This window comes from Strigops habroptila, chromosome 5 (assembly GCF_004027225.2).
Source record: "Strigops habroptila isolate Jane chromosome 5, bStrHab1.2.pri, whole genome shotgun sequence".
Classification (NCBI taxonomy): Eukaryota; Metazoa; Chordata; class Aves; order Psittaciformes; family Psittacidae; genus Strigops; species Strigops habroptila.
The window spans coordinates 31,734,322-31,749,173 of record NC_044281.2 but is presented as its reverse complement, the minus strand read 5'-3'; positions in this window follow the sequence as shown (position 1 = coordinate 31,749,173).

Below are 14,852 nucleotides of genomic sequence, written 5' to 3'. Positions count from 1 at the left end.
CACTTGCCCAAGACATTTTGGACCTCAAGACTCCAACGGAATCTTGAAATACTACAAACACTTTCCATTAGGAATATTTTTTCCTTCTTCCTTGCTTTCCTTTGCCTATCCTAAAACAAGATGTCAGGAATAATCAGTGCAAAATCTTTTGAACCCCATCTCCCAGACCTATGAGAACAAGCCTTTGATTCTGAGGTAAATACATTTGCTATTAAATTATATTAATATGAATACATGAACAATATTAATTTTGAACATATCTATTTGCCCCCAGGTAAATAACTACAGAAAAATGTATGCCCTAAGCTTTAGGATTTCTAACTGCCAACTTAGTAGCAAACCAAAGGGAATAGTCAAAACTTCCAATTTCTTTCTATCACTCTCCTGGAAACCACAAAGAAAATGCTACTTGAAATACAATTTCTCATTTTCTCACAGTCTCATTGTATTCCTCCTTGGCCAAGCAATGGATTTCTGTGGTTTGGACAGAATACAAGGATCCACTCTTATTCAAACCTGGTTTGTCTCCTTGTATGACAAGAAGTGTCACCATTAATGAAAGTCAGACCCTCAGGTAAATACAAATTTCAAATGTTGGGCTGGGGTGTTCTCTTGAAAAGCACATGGTGAACTGTCCTTTTCCACAGCAGGAAAGCTGCAGCTCAGTGCCTTTGCTGACTTCTGGGAAACTCACATATGAAATTGCCTTCCCTGTCTCCTGTTAGAGAGAGACTGATTTTGACCATGAATGGGAGATCTAAAGATACAGTTAAAAATCAGGAGTACCTCTGGCAGCTTAAGGGCTTCTATAACAAATGATCTGTTTATTGCACATTTGTTTACTAATAACATGCACCACGTTAGAACTGCATCGTCATTCATTTTGTCCCTCCCTAGTACCTAGCCAGGCTTAACCCCTGAAAGTTAACTGACCTCATTCTTTAGCTCCAGCAGTAGCGCTTGTTTTTAGACTCAATAACACCACGTTCCTACAGAGAAACAACTGAAATAAGTCATCATATAAACATGAAAAGAGATGTTTATGTGATGAAAAAGCACCTTAAAGCAAGGTGCTTTTTCAAATGACGCCATGCAATGACTCTGTATTTGCATTAATCCTGTTATTTACAGGACTTGTTTGGAAATTATTTCACTGGCTCCAGCACTGCTGATTTTTACTAATTTTTCTTGCAGACATGAAGATTCTTTAAGATTACTTTAGGAACAGATGCAGTAATTTTCATGCATTATTTCCTTTTTCACTACAGTAGTAAGTCCCTTAGAACTTATTTTTGCTGTCACTGTCCCATCATGAAGACTTTGAGGTTTTTATGTATTTAAGAGATTTGATTTTTAATGTAGCATTCTAATCCACTGTTTCCTAAAAATTAATATCTTTCGGTACACAGAGCACAGTCTCCTGTATAGTTTGAATGTACAGCATTACAGTAATAGAGGCCACTGAAGTGGTATGTGAAGTAGTCCAAATAATAACTCGAAGTCCTGTTTCTTGGATCCACTAGTACAAGCGAATAGAAAAGGTAAAGATGTTAAAAAAAGCCAGACCTCACCATAATGAAATTTTTTTCCATGTGTATTTCTCCCATAGCTATGTCCTGAGGGTGGATTCAACTCAGCTAACCTTAGCAAGAGTTTTACACCTTGTTTCTGCTAGTCATCTGTGCCCTCTCTGTAGTATAGAGACAGACAGAGGCAGCCCTAGAGGGTGGCTTGTTCTGGCTAATCCTAGCCTATCTAGGTATGGGATGAGTCACTTGATGGAGGCGTTTAAAGAGGGCACACAGCTAGTTGAAAGACAACTAAGTTCCCAATGGCTGAGGCTGTTTAAGATGAATTCCCTCTTTTCTAAGGTCTACATTATCTCTGCATAAATATTTCTTGTCAGTCATAAGAATTTTATCCCCTGTGATTATAATTCTTTTTAAAGTGCCAGGAAGCTGTTACAGGAGCCCTGGGAGATACCCAAACGTTTCTTGCATTTATCCTTAATGTGGATACAGATTCTTTAGCCTGAGAGCTGATTTTCCTAGAATTTCCAGTGGGTATGTTCCATAGTATCAGATATTACCACTTGTGCTGGTCCCAGCTGGAGATTTCCTCTTGCATGGAGTAAGATGGAAAGAAAGCCATGTGAAAGTTACATATCAGCTAGGTAAACGCTTGCCTCTTTACAGCTTGCAGACAAGCTTAAAACTGAATAAGTAGTATTTGGCAGAGAACACTTTCTTACAATACAGAGGTCAGTTATGTCGAAAGGACGTAAGTTATTTAATTTGCAGAACACATCAAATTTGCTGACAATAACAGAAAATAGGACAGAGGAAAAGAAATCTTTACATCTGACCACAACAACTTTAGAGATTAAGTGCTATCTTGCATAATATATACTACTTTCCCTGTTACTTTTGTTTAATACAAACTGTTTAACATATTGCAAAGGAATAAACTATTGTCTAGGCTTGATGAGAAATTGCCCAAGTCACAGTTGAAAACCCTCTAGTATTATTCCAAATTTGTATTTGAAACACCATTATTTTCTCAGAAGAAACTTTACCTGGAGACCACTTCAGTTTCAACACAGTACTTAGCTTCTGATATTCAGTAAAGGGGAAATGAGAAATTCACACTATGTTCTTTATGACAAATAATGTTCTTTACTCCAATTTGTTAAAAAAGGACAAAAGAAATGTCAGCTTTTTTGTACTTGCTTTTTGTACTAACAACTGATGTTTAGGAAAGGCTGTAAACTGTTCAAGCCTCTGGCAAAATACGACAAACATCTGTTGTAAACAAAACTCTTAGGTAGAATTCTAGCTACTGCAGTCTAGCAGGTTTCTGCCTTAACCCTCCAATGCAGAAAAGTTTCTAAACAGTTGGACTACTGTGTAATTGAAGACCGGTGACTGTTTCCTAAAAAAGGAAAGACAAAGAGGAAACTTGGCTTATTTGTCCTGTTCAGTCAAGACAAAAGCATCAGATGCTTAAGAGAAAAAATAGTTCAGAGAAGGATAGAAGGCCTGAGAAAGCAATCATCATTTTATTTCACAGCCAGGGCTGCATAGCTCCGGTTTGGAGAAGACCAAGCTGACAAGCTGAGATGCTCCTCACCTACAGGAACCCAAGTGTTGCAGGAGGACGACCCACCTGAAATTCAGGTTCAGTTTGACACTGAACACAGTTTAAGTGCTGATCTGCACATAAATTGTCACAATAATTATACTGCTTTTACTTTACATCTCTTGCTATGCAAGTCCAATATGTGGATACTCCTACTCTTTTTGTCTTAAAATAGTAAGTCTGGAATCAGTATCATGCTATAATTATTGTCTTCAGCTGAAGAGGGACACCCATGCTTCCAAGAACATCTGCACATTGCATTAAGTGGCAAACGGCTTCAGTTAAAGCAGACACGGTTATTTTGATAAAAGTCATGTAAATGAGCCCCATAGGCCCTGAATATACACATAACTTTCATGGCTATTTCCTTAGCATCATAGAAGTCCCCTTGGGCAGCCAACAATCTTCTTGTTCCAGAATAACACACCACAGCCAAAATAATCAAACACATTTTTGTGAACATCAACCAAATAAATTTCTAGTAGAACTGCTTAGTAATAAAAAATACAAAAATACATCCATGTATTTTTTCCTCTTTTTTTTATAGAGGAGAGGAATTGCTATTGACTACAGGACATCAATAAAGACATTATTCATAACTCAGAATATTATTTCATCGAATGCTTCAAAGAGCATTTATTAGGGAATCAGTGATTAGTGAAATCTTAAGTCTCTCAGATGGATAAAACTGATGAGTTTAAAATTGGATTTTATTAACAGGTACGGGGAAAAAAAGTGCTTCCATTGTGATTTCTCAAGTACCAGAACAGGAAAACAACTTGCAAATGGCTGGACGAAGAAAATAACCTATTTAATTTGATTTTTAATACATTTTCACCTCCACAAAGGAGGTATTAGTATATAGGAATATTCTGTGAAAAACATACTTCGGTTACCAATTGCTTATGTCTACAAAGTCAACAAGTTATAACCAAATCTCATCAGATTCTGAGTTATATTATTGCCAAAGTATTAAAGGAGTTTTTAGTCTGCGAATGAAAATCCACATGGCTAACTGCTCATGTCAGCATTCACTTTTGGGTTAGGTTCTTTGTGATAGGAGAGATATTTTTCAGACTTCTATGGTGTTTTTTTTTCCCCCTGAAGATGCTTTCTTAGCTTGTCAGTGTGTGGAACTGTTGTTTTCATACTATCCATGTTTCATACTATCCAGACTTTTTGACCCCTACTATATTCCTGATGCTGTTCTGGCTAATAGACAATCAGGAAGGCTCTGTCCATCCCGGCCTTGAACACTGCCAGGGGTGGAGCATTCACCACTTCTTTGGGCAGCCCGTTCCAGTGCCTCACCACCCTCACTGTAAAGAACTTCTGCCTCGTATCTAACCTGAACTTCTCCTGTTTTAGTTTAAACCCATTACCCCTTGTCCTAACACTGAAGTCCCTGATGAAGAGTCTCTCTCTGGCATGCATGCACACAGATGATCTTTAAAGGACTAAAAGACCCAGTTCCCTGCGGGTTAATATTTCTCATAGAATGATCTCTAATATGACTTCTCAATACTGATCATTAAGCAAATCCTGCAAAACACCTTCCAGTTGGGGATCATATATATTCGTAACTCTGCTGGGTACCAAAAATTCAGAACTCAGCTGCAGTGCAATGCTTTACCCTGTTGGGTAATGGTTGGAGAATGCAAAATAGTTGCTCTTTTTAAAGTCTCCCCTCCGTTATTTTTCTGCACTTGGTGAATCATGAAGAGCCTTTTACCGCAGTAATGTCTAATGAGTGGAGGTAAGAAATTCAGTAGAAGCATCATCAAAGCACAAGAAAAGCCTGAGAAACAGCAGTGATTAGAAACTATTCCCAACATAATGGATGTTAATGTTGCATTACTCTGTTACATTTCTGGTTTTATTCAGCCTCTCAGTTCTTACAGCCTAATTATCATACAAAAAACACGTTCCTAAATCTTCAGCTAGTCATTCTGGGTGCTTCAGTTGCAGGCACTTCTCTGTAATGTGAATCTCAGAGTTCTGATCATCAAACCTTGAAAATCAGAGCTTTTAATAAGGCTATTTAGGATCTATTAAAACCAAACCAAGCCAAACCAAAACCAAAAACATTGCATTAAAATCTGTGAACCAAAAATTCAGTTTAAGAGGATTGATTTCTCTTCCAATCATTAAGGGAATGGAGGGAAAGGGAGCTTGTATCTCAGCTGGTTTATTCAGGCAACTTTTTTGAAAGACACTTGCATATCATGAAGAGAGTTGCTGAGCTGAGATGAAAACTGGTTTTGTTGTATGACTGTTTTAAATTATACAAAGCTTTCCAAGAGAGGCTGCATTAGCTTTCAGATTTCTGTGCTTCTGCTCAAACTAAAGAGTAATTTCGTTTGGACCAAAATAACTTCATGGCTCAGACTGCAGCTTTTCTTCTCTCTGACTTTTATGTTGACAACTTGAAACTACATTCTTACTTATATCCAGAATCCTTTTACAAACCCACAAAAGCCCCTTCAATGTTTGATTTAGATCACTGAAATATGGTTTGAGAGGCACAGATTTGCTGAGCTGCATACTGTTAGAGACTGAAAGAGTATTCTAGGGAAATCTCACCATATTCTTGCACTCTTTTCCAGCATGCTGCTTTTAGCCACTGGATGTTGGGTTAGACAGACCTTTGGGCTGATTCAGAATGGTCATTCTCAAACTCATCTGTTCTTAGAGATACTTATTAAATACCAACATCTTTCTCTAATGCAACAGATAGATAATATAAAATAAGAAATTTTAAAAAAATCACTCATGAGATCTCTTGCTCTAATCTTCCAAAATGTCAGAAGATTCCAAATTTAAGATCCTAAATAAATGGCCAGATGGTAAATAGGTATTTAGGATTGTTTGACCGTCTCAAAACACTCCCATGAGAAAAGAAATGCTACTCTTTCTGCTCTACAGGTATTGAACTGGAGTTGTAGGGGAACCAAGTCGCTTGTTAAATCATCAAGAAGTTCCTCTGGAGAATGAGTCCTGTAGTGTTCAAATCAGCACAGTGAATGGAATAAGACCTCCACTGTTTTCTCATTGTAAAGCAGCTCTGGAGGGCTCATCCAGAAACTAGAGTCTGTCAGGTAACAAGTATTGCTAGGAAAGGAAGATGCTTTGGCATCTGTACAGTGCTTGGAAACACTTTCTGTGGCAGAATCTTTCTTGGCCAATTTATACTAGCTTTCAGTTGCTTTGTAACAGGGAGCCCAGATCCTCCAGCAGTAAGAGCTGAGTTGAGTTAGTAGAGCTATGTTGACTTATGCTATCTGAGGAGTAGATCCATGATAAAAATACAAAACTGCTTAATTCTGTAAGGGCAATTAGACCTGGAAGCTTATTGTATGTTCAGTGAAATATCTATTTTGGTGAACTGTAAAACTGAGTCCTAAAAGGTATCCTGTTTCTCAAATGTGAAATGTTTATGTTCAGAAAATAGGTTTGAGTTTCTTTGGAATCTTATTTCAGAATGCTGCCATGAGACTGTTTTTCTGTTGTTTTTATGGAGTAACCAACATGATCACTGTTGACTTGCTGTCTGCAAGATACTAGAGCATGTTGAGATCACTGCAGTTGTCTGATGATGGTAACCAGTTCTGACTGCTGCACAAGGACATTTCTCTATGATCTGCTAAATAAACAGCCCTGTTCTCTCACTTTAAAAGATATCCAAGAAAGTAACTCTACCACAAGTCAATGAACTTGAAAACAAGACGACTGAGTAGACTATTAAGTATAGTCAGGAACATAATAGCAACAGTTTATACTGATTGAATGGTTAGGATTTTTTGAATTTACCTTCACTTAAATTTTTGAAGACAGAAGTGGCTGTATTTTTCATTACCTCTTCTCTTGACAATTAGTTACTATAAATAAACACTGAAAAAATGTAGCATTTTCACCTCTCATGTCAAAGGCAGCAGCAATGCATTTCTTCAGTAAAATATTCTTTGTGTAGTAAGGGCAAAGGCTTAACTTTTTGTCTGGGTAGAGTTTTTTTAGGGGGAGCAAGAGAGGATGAGAATTTTAGTAAATTACATTGCGTTACTAAAGCTGCAAAAAAGGGTAAAAACATGCGAAGAAAACGTGTCTGTAAACAGAAATAGGGGATAATGCCTCTAAATGTCTGTTCTTTGGAAAAATGCCTCTAGGGGTCTGTTCTTTTTCAGGTGTTCTGCAGTTTTAAGTCCCATTACTGAAATTCTGCTTAGAAAAAAGTATAATGATTTTCTTACTAGGAAAAGAAGTAGCTGAATCATTCACTCAGAAATGAGATAAGGTCTGTCTAAATCTGATGTCCCTCATAATGGGAACCACTTGGTTATTATACAGGCAGAGGTCAGTCACTTTCTACTGGTGGCATTCTGAAGTTTCAGTTCGTACAAGGGGGAAACTGTATGGTGGTGTGCAAAATAGCTCAACTGCTTTGGGGAATGAGGCCCAGAAATTAAGTCCATATCCAAGGATGCATGTTTTAATGTTTTTTGGTGTTTCAAGCATATTTGTAGCCATCTCAAAAAAACAGAAAGAATGCAGTGTCCATCTTTCCCAGTCACATACATGAATTTCAGGATATTCTTCAGGGAAAAATTCTTACAGTAAGTAGAGAAGACATTTGTCTATGTTTGTCTGCTGTGCCACAAAATTACTGCTCAACTATCATCTGCAAGTCATGAACAGGATTGCCAGTTCCATATGGAGCAGGCAGAACTATAAAAGTAAAGTGAGAAATAATAGTTTGGCTTTCTAAGGATCAGTGCCAGTGGTTTTTATCATTTCAGTTCATATAGGTTTGCTTTTGAGATGTTTATTTATACAGAAGGCTTTCTCTTTTGCTTTTTAAACTCTGAAAACAATCTTCAAACAGATGTCCACATTTTTATTAAAACAAAACCATGAGCTTCAGTCGACTTTTTATTGTAACCATATTGAACTATTCACCAACTCACTCACTACTGAACAATCACCACAAAATTAAGCAGAATATAGTTGTTAAGGAAATTCATGACACCACCAGAGAATAAAAGCCCACCATGTTCACATTACTCTCATGCCTAGAAATGTTACACAAATCAAAGCATTATACCAGCACGGAATAAAAAGTCTCTGTTCCAAAGAGCTTGTTATCAAAGTATAGGGAGACAAGAAGTGGAGGCATACTGACAGGAAAGTAGCAGGTAACAATAATATAATATAGGCCAGTGCTGTCAATACGGCCAGCAGGCCCTGTGTACCTGCAGCCTAGCTATTGTCAGTGTCTCCTACTGCCATTGCCACCAGCATGAGGAACTGCATAAAGACAAGCAAATCATGCATGTTGGAAACTATGTTCAGTAAATGGTGGAAATGAGCATCACTGACTGACAGGATGGGAGAGCAGGCAAGTCAATGCTGTCTGAAAGATTGTACGTAGGCGGGAGATGCATAATCCATGGAGGCCCTTGGAAGTGAAGACCAGCAATATATATCTGATTTAATAGCAAAGCGGGGTCAAAGAAGGGGATGCATAGCAATAACAGTCAAAGCAATGGGCTAGGAGAGGAACAGGATCAAGACAAAAAGGGCTCAGACTGAGCCGGACACAGCCACAGTGGCACACTTGCATCCTGTCTGCAGCCTTGTGCTAATTGCCCTGTGCATTCCATTAATTAAGGTCAGAGAAAAAGCATGTCATAGCAACTGAAACAGAAGTCAGTGTGGATCCAGAGGAGGCTTTTAGCAGAGTAGGTATTAATAAAGGCTACACTACAGAGTTAAACAAAGAAGAATCTGTTCATTTAGAGGCCTCGTGAACACTTGGGAAATCAGAGTCCAAGGTGATGACGGGCTGGATGGTAGCACTAGCAGAATAGTTTATAAAGAAATGGGCATATGTCTTTACACTGCTGTACACTGAAAAGCTCTAATTATAAAACTCTTCTAGCTTAAGCATTAGGTCTGTTTGATTTTGGACTTTTTGTGCAAGGTTACAACTTGCAGCAGTAACAAACTCCTCATAACATCTCTTTTCCCAATGATCATGACAGAATCCTGCACAAATACTTAATGGTTATAGTCTGAACCAAACACTGCTTCCATTTCAGCTGTTGCTGGCCATTTTATCTTGGGCAGGACACTTGCATGGAAAACTCTTACAGACTTGTCTAAAATATCCTCTGGTATTCTTAATTTGCACTCACTCTTCAGGCTGTTTTCAGAAACAATTCAAATACAAGATTTTGAAAATTCAGTGACGATAGTGAGTGGTCCCTCCTCATCCTGCCCAAATACGTGAAAGTAATGGGCATAGCGCAGTCTAGAACAGCAAGGCACAGGGCAATAGCTGTGAGCAATAGCTGAGAGCTGCTGAGACTTAAGCTGCAGTCAGTGCTAAAGCTGTCTGCTTATAAGCACATCTCCCACCAGTGGATTAACAATGATGGTTTTGTTTGGTTGGTTGGTTGGTTGTTTTTTTTTCCCAGAGTCACTGATGGTATTTCTAGAAAGGGGAGGATTTCTTTCACAGGGATGTTGTAAAACAAGACAATATGCACCAGGAAAAATAGCTGTATAACCATCAGGGCAGTATATATATTCTCTGTGTATCGTTTGAAGACAATAGTTCTATTATCTGAGGACAAAGACGATAATTCTTAATACCAAGTGAGATCACACTTTGTTTACCTTCTGGTTATCACGAACTATTATTTCTCAAGCCCCAGGGTTTTCATTTCGATTGCTGTGTGTGGGTACAAATTGCTTTTTATTGTTCCTCTTCCCTTAGTCTTTTTGTCAGACATGTGGCTGTCTCCATTACTGTCCTCTATCTTACCTATCAAGATATTTCTGCAGCCCCTCCCTGTGACAGGCTCTAGTTGTGGAGTTCTTTCTATTTCAGAAGTAACTACTACATAAGCACACAAGATTAAAAAAACCCAAACAATCAAAATAAAAAAAAGGTACCAATTGTTCTTCCTGTAAGCAGTACAAGCTCTCTATTAATGCTGACCCAAACCTGGCACTGCTGGCTGCCACTGGCCACTGTGTGGACCGCTAATGGCCACCAGTACTTGATGGGGGGAAAACCCTTGATAAATAGCATTTCTCTGCAAATATATTTCTCACCCCTTTTCTACCAATGCTCCTTTTTTTCATCGGAGTCCTACCCTACCTCAGAAACACACTGTTCTGCTCGATCTCTGCATAAGCAAATATTTCGTAATGCCTACTTCCAGCAACGACAAGGCAGCTTGGAGACCACCATGTGCTGACCCCACGTTTCAGCCCACCGCAGACTGAGCTGTCTGTGGCACAGACCTGATTTATTATGGGCACGAGAGTAGTAAGGGAAGTTTCCTTTAAGTTTTGCATCTAATTATTGCCAGAAGGATGGGGAGGCTGTTCTCTCTGCAATGATACAGTAACTTTTATGTCATCTTAAAAATATGATTTGTCCCTGCCTACAGTTGGCACTAGACTGCACCTGCACAGTACAATCAGCTTTATTTCACATGTGTGAGAGGGGGTGGAAATGTGAGAGCTCTTATTTGGGAACTGGAAGTAGGGAAGCTTCCAGCTGAAGTTATTTGAGAAATGTTTGGCTAACCAGAGCTCTCTGGAGAAGGGTAGGCTTCGCAAAGAGGTTAAGCCTTAGGAGATAGAGAAGGATGAATCTGACAGCTCAGCCCACAAAACAAGGTAAGAAGATTTTTTTTGGAGGCGCTGCAAATCCACCTTGGCTGGTATGGAGATCTCTCAGTGTGACTACTTTGTCTTCAGACTCTGTGAGGAAGGACAAGAGAGACAGAGGTGGGTTGACCTTTTCAAGCTACCTGACCTTGAAGCCATAAGCCACTAAAGTAAGCTGGAAATATTCCTGGGGAAACTAAGGCAGAACACCTGCTGGATTGGGTCTTGCCATAGAGTGGCAGTCTAATGCCATGTTACAGAGCTGAATTCATGCTCTTGAAGGGATCACTGATATAGTCTTTTCATCTCAGTGGAAAAGACTTTCAATTTTTTTTTTTTTTTTTAATTTTTTTTAAGTCTTAGAAAAAAACTTGTGCTTGAATGCACTTTTCTAAACCATCCTTTCTGGTATGGAGCTTCTGTATTCAGTCCAGCCCTGGGATTCTCGCTCTTCTGCTGTGAGGCTAAACAGCTCCATAGTGCTACACGCTTGCTGCCCGTACCCTGCAGTTCGTGCTTTTGCTGTTCACTGTAGATCTTGGCTACCCCATAAAATTAGAACTACCTATAAGGCAAATTATTCATTTCTACACCTGAGCAGAAAGCACGTTGATTTGATTTACTGTTTTCTGTTTTGTCTGTTGATTTTTGGGTAGTCCCAAGAGTATGCTCCCAAACAGGCAGTACAGAACTTTGTGTCCAATTTAACCATTTTATTTATAAAGGGTGTTCTTGCCTCCATATCCCCTTTCCAAGTTACTCCAGGCATGAATAACTAAACTTAATTTCTATGATTAATACAGCACTAAGAAGATACATATCACACAACTCTCTCCCTGCTTTGTTATTTGGGGTGCCAAAATTGCAGTACACTGTCTGGGAACAGCTAGGAAGTGGGAGAGATCCCAACAGATCTTAGTTGTTAAAAGGCAAAAAGAACACAGATGGTTGAAACCAGATTTCTGTATAAAATGAGCGATCAGTTTTCACCTGCATATCTAAGCAGACAACTTTGTTGCAGGTACCAGTACAAAAGTAGGTCTCTCAGGGAAATGTGTTTTCAGATGTTACTGCCACTGACAAGCAATACCACACCAGATAGCCAGGGCTTACAACTTCTTTACAGGAGGGAATGTGTAAGGAAGGCTGCAATGGACTCAGATTTTATAATGTGGTATTGCATTTGAAAGAGAGATACTGAAAATGGATAGGCTCTCAAGTGAAAAAACAGTAATTCCTCCCTCTGTCCCAAGACTTACAGGAAGACCTTGTGTGTCTAGAAGGCAAGCAGAGCATATTTTGAGGGCAGCATTGTTATCCCCAAGATGTTTTACAGGGGTTATCACTATCATTCTCCCTGTCATAATGGGGGAAAAAAATCACACAACTTATCAGTAAGCCTCAGAAATACCCAACTTCCTCACCTTGTGCATTCTTCATTTGTGGTAACCCAAGTGTCAGAACTGTATCTGCACAGTATCTTCTTTGTATCAAAGACAAGTGGGACTTTACCTTTCCTACAATTGAGTAGTCTATTCCACTTTCCTTATGCTGGCCTTGGAAACCTAGGTAATCTTTTGGAAAACTAAAGGAAGCCCAAGTGAGCTTTTGTAAATATGTCTCAGGGACATTAAAGTTGGCTGACCATACCCCTGGTCTTCTAACTCTCAAACAGCAGTCTGCTTATCTTCTAAGTAACAAATTACCTGTTCTTTCACTCCATTCTGTATTCCTGCAGATCAGTTAAAACCGAATTCCACACAGAGCTCCCAGCCAAAGAAGAAGACACTGCTCCCTTTCACTCATTGTGAAAGAACTCCTAAGCTCATTTGGACTTTAATTAAATTTTACTCATGTATTATCTTTCCCTTGCCTTGTTAGGCAATTTTCTCAGTTTCGTGGAATGGCTCAGTATCAAGAAGTTGTATTTGGTTTGGCTGAAATGGAGTTAATTTTCCCCGTAGCAGCTCTCAGTGCTGTGCTTTGTGCTGGTAGCTAGAATGGCATTGATAACACACCAGTGTTCTGGCTAGTCTGACAGCATCAAGGCTGTCCCTCCAAGATTTCCCCCTTGCCACTAGGCTGGGAGTGGGCAAGATCCTAGGAGGGAGAACAGCCAGGACAGCTGACCCAAACTGACCAAAGAGATATTGCACACCATATAATGTCTGCTCAGCAATAAAAGCTAAGAGAAAGGAGGAAGGGGAGCATGTGTTAGGATGTTTAGTGTAGCAATCACTATGTATATTGAAGCCCTACTTCCTGGGAAATAGCTGGACATCGCCTGCTGATGGGAAGTAGAGAATAAATATTTTGTTTTCCTTTGCTTCCACGTCTGGTCTTTGCTTTTGTTTTATTAAATTGCCTTTATCTTGACCCACAAATTTTTTCCATCTTATTTCCTCCCCTTCTTCCCCTGCTGAGGAGGGGAGTGACAGAGTGGCTTGATGGGCACCTGACATCCAGCCAGGGTCAACCCACCACAGAGGAGCAGGTGAAAGTCCGGACAGGGAAAGATGTTTTCACTGTACTTCAATGTGAGAGGACTCAAAGATGAATTCTGGGCATGTTTTCTTCTCTCCAGAAGTGACTGGAGGGTAATTCAGACCTGGGCCATAAGCCAGGTGGGTTTCTGGCATGTTTCTCACACAACACTGGCAGAAATATTTGAAAAATTTAGGATGAGCTGGATAGCTTTAGTAAGTACCTGAGGTTATGAACTGATACATTTCCACCATTAAGTTTTCCAGGGATACAACACAGCTAAGCTTTTGGTAGAGAATGAAAAAGGAAGAGACAGAGGGCAAATTTCCCTCCAGATCCGTAAGTCTAGTGTTCTGGTAACTTTAAGTGAGATAACCTTAAAGAAAAACAATTATCGCTCAGTGAAAGACTTTGAGCTGTTCTCTCTGATTTAATACTGCATATAAAACAAAAGCAAATCTGAGAGAAAAGTTCTGTGAATGATTTGCTATTTTATGTCTTTGTCTGAACTCCCAAGTCCTAGGTACAGAAAATGAGGTGTCTCATACTTAACACCTTCTGCAGTTCTAGGACATGACTTCCTTCCATGGAAGCTGATGCATTGCACAGAAAATAGGTCAGCTGAATCGCCTCTAGCAATTGGCCGTTATACAGGATCAGACAACTGTAATCATATGAGAACATTTCCATTGGACATGCATCTTAGTGTTAGGGTCCAATTTTCAGAAATAATTTCACCTCTAGCTTGCAAATGCTTAGCATTCACAAAAATGGGCCCCAGAGGCTAAGGAAGGATAACAAATCAATAGCCTTCTTTGGACTAGCACCCACTTCTCACTGGGAAAATTTTCTTTCTCTCCTTTATACTGCATATGCTTTCATAATATACTCTTGAGAGCTGCTGTACTAATCTTATTATTCTATCTGGAAAGTACACCACCACCAAATCTAATGAATCAAGAAGATACATAGTTTCTATAATGTCCGATTTACTTTAAAAAAGATTACATTTATTCCATGATTTGATTACTCTGCCAGACATATTATGGGCTCCCCTAACAATACCAAAAATTGAATGCTTCCAGGCTAATTGGAAATGAAATATTTTCAGTGCACTAAGTTGTTATTAAGATGAGAGGAAATAAGAAGGAAGAAAAATGTAATCTGTGACCCAGGGAAAAGAAAAACTTAATGTACAAGCTGTATGTAAAGAGAATGAGTGTTGGCATTGTGCAAGACTAAGACATAAAGCAGAAAACTAAGTGGATTTGAGCAAAGAAATTAGAATACCAAGTCAAAGAACACCTCTGACCTAGTATTTATGCCTGTCCTTGAAGATTATATGTCTCAAACTTTATATCTTATCAGTTTGATAAGAGCAGGATGTAACTGTACGGAACTTCTTTGAACATAAAGTTCACACAAATCTCCCACTGCCTCCTTTCTTTGCACTTCATAATTAAAATATACTTTCTGCTCTGTTCCCTTGACAAGCTTAATTTGAAGAAAGTACAATTTTTTGACAGTTTCACATTGTGGCTTTCTGTAAT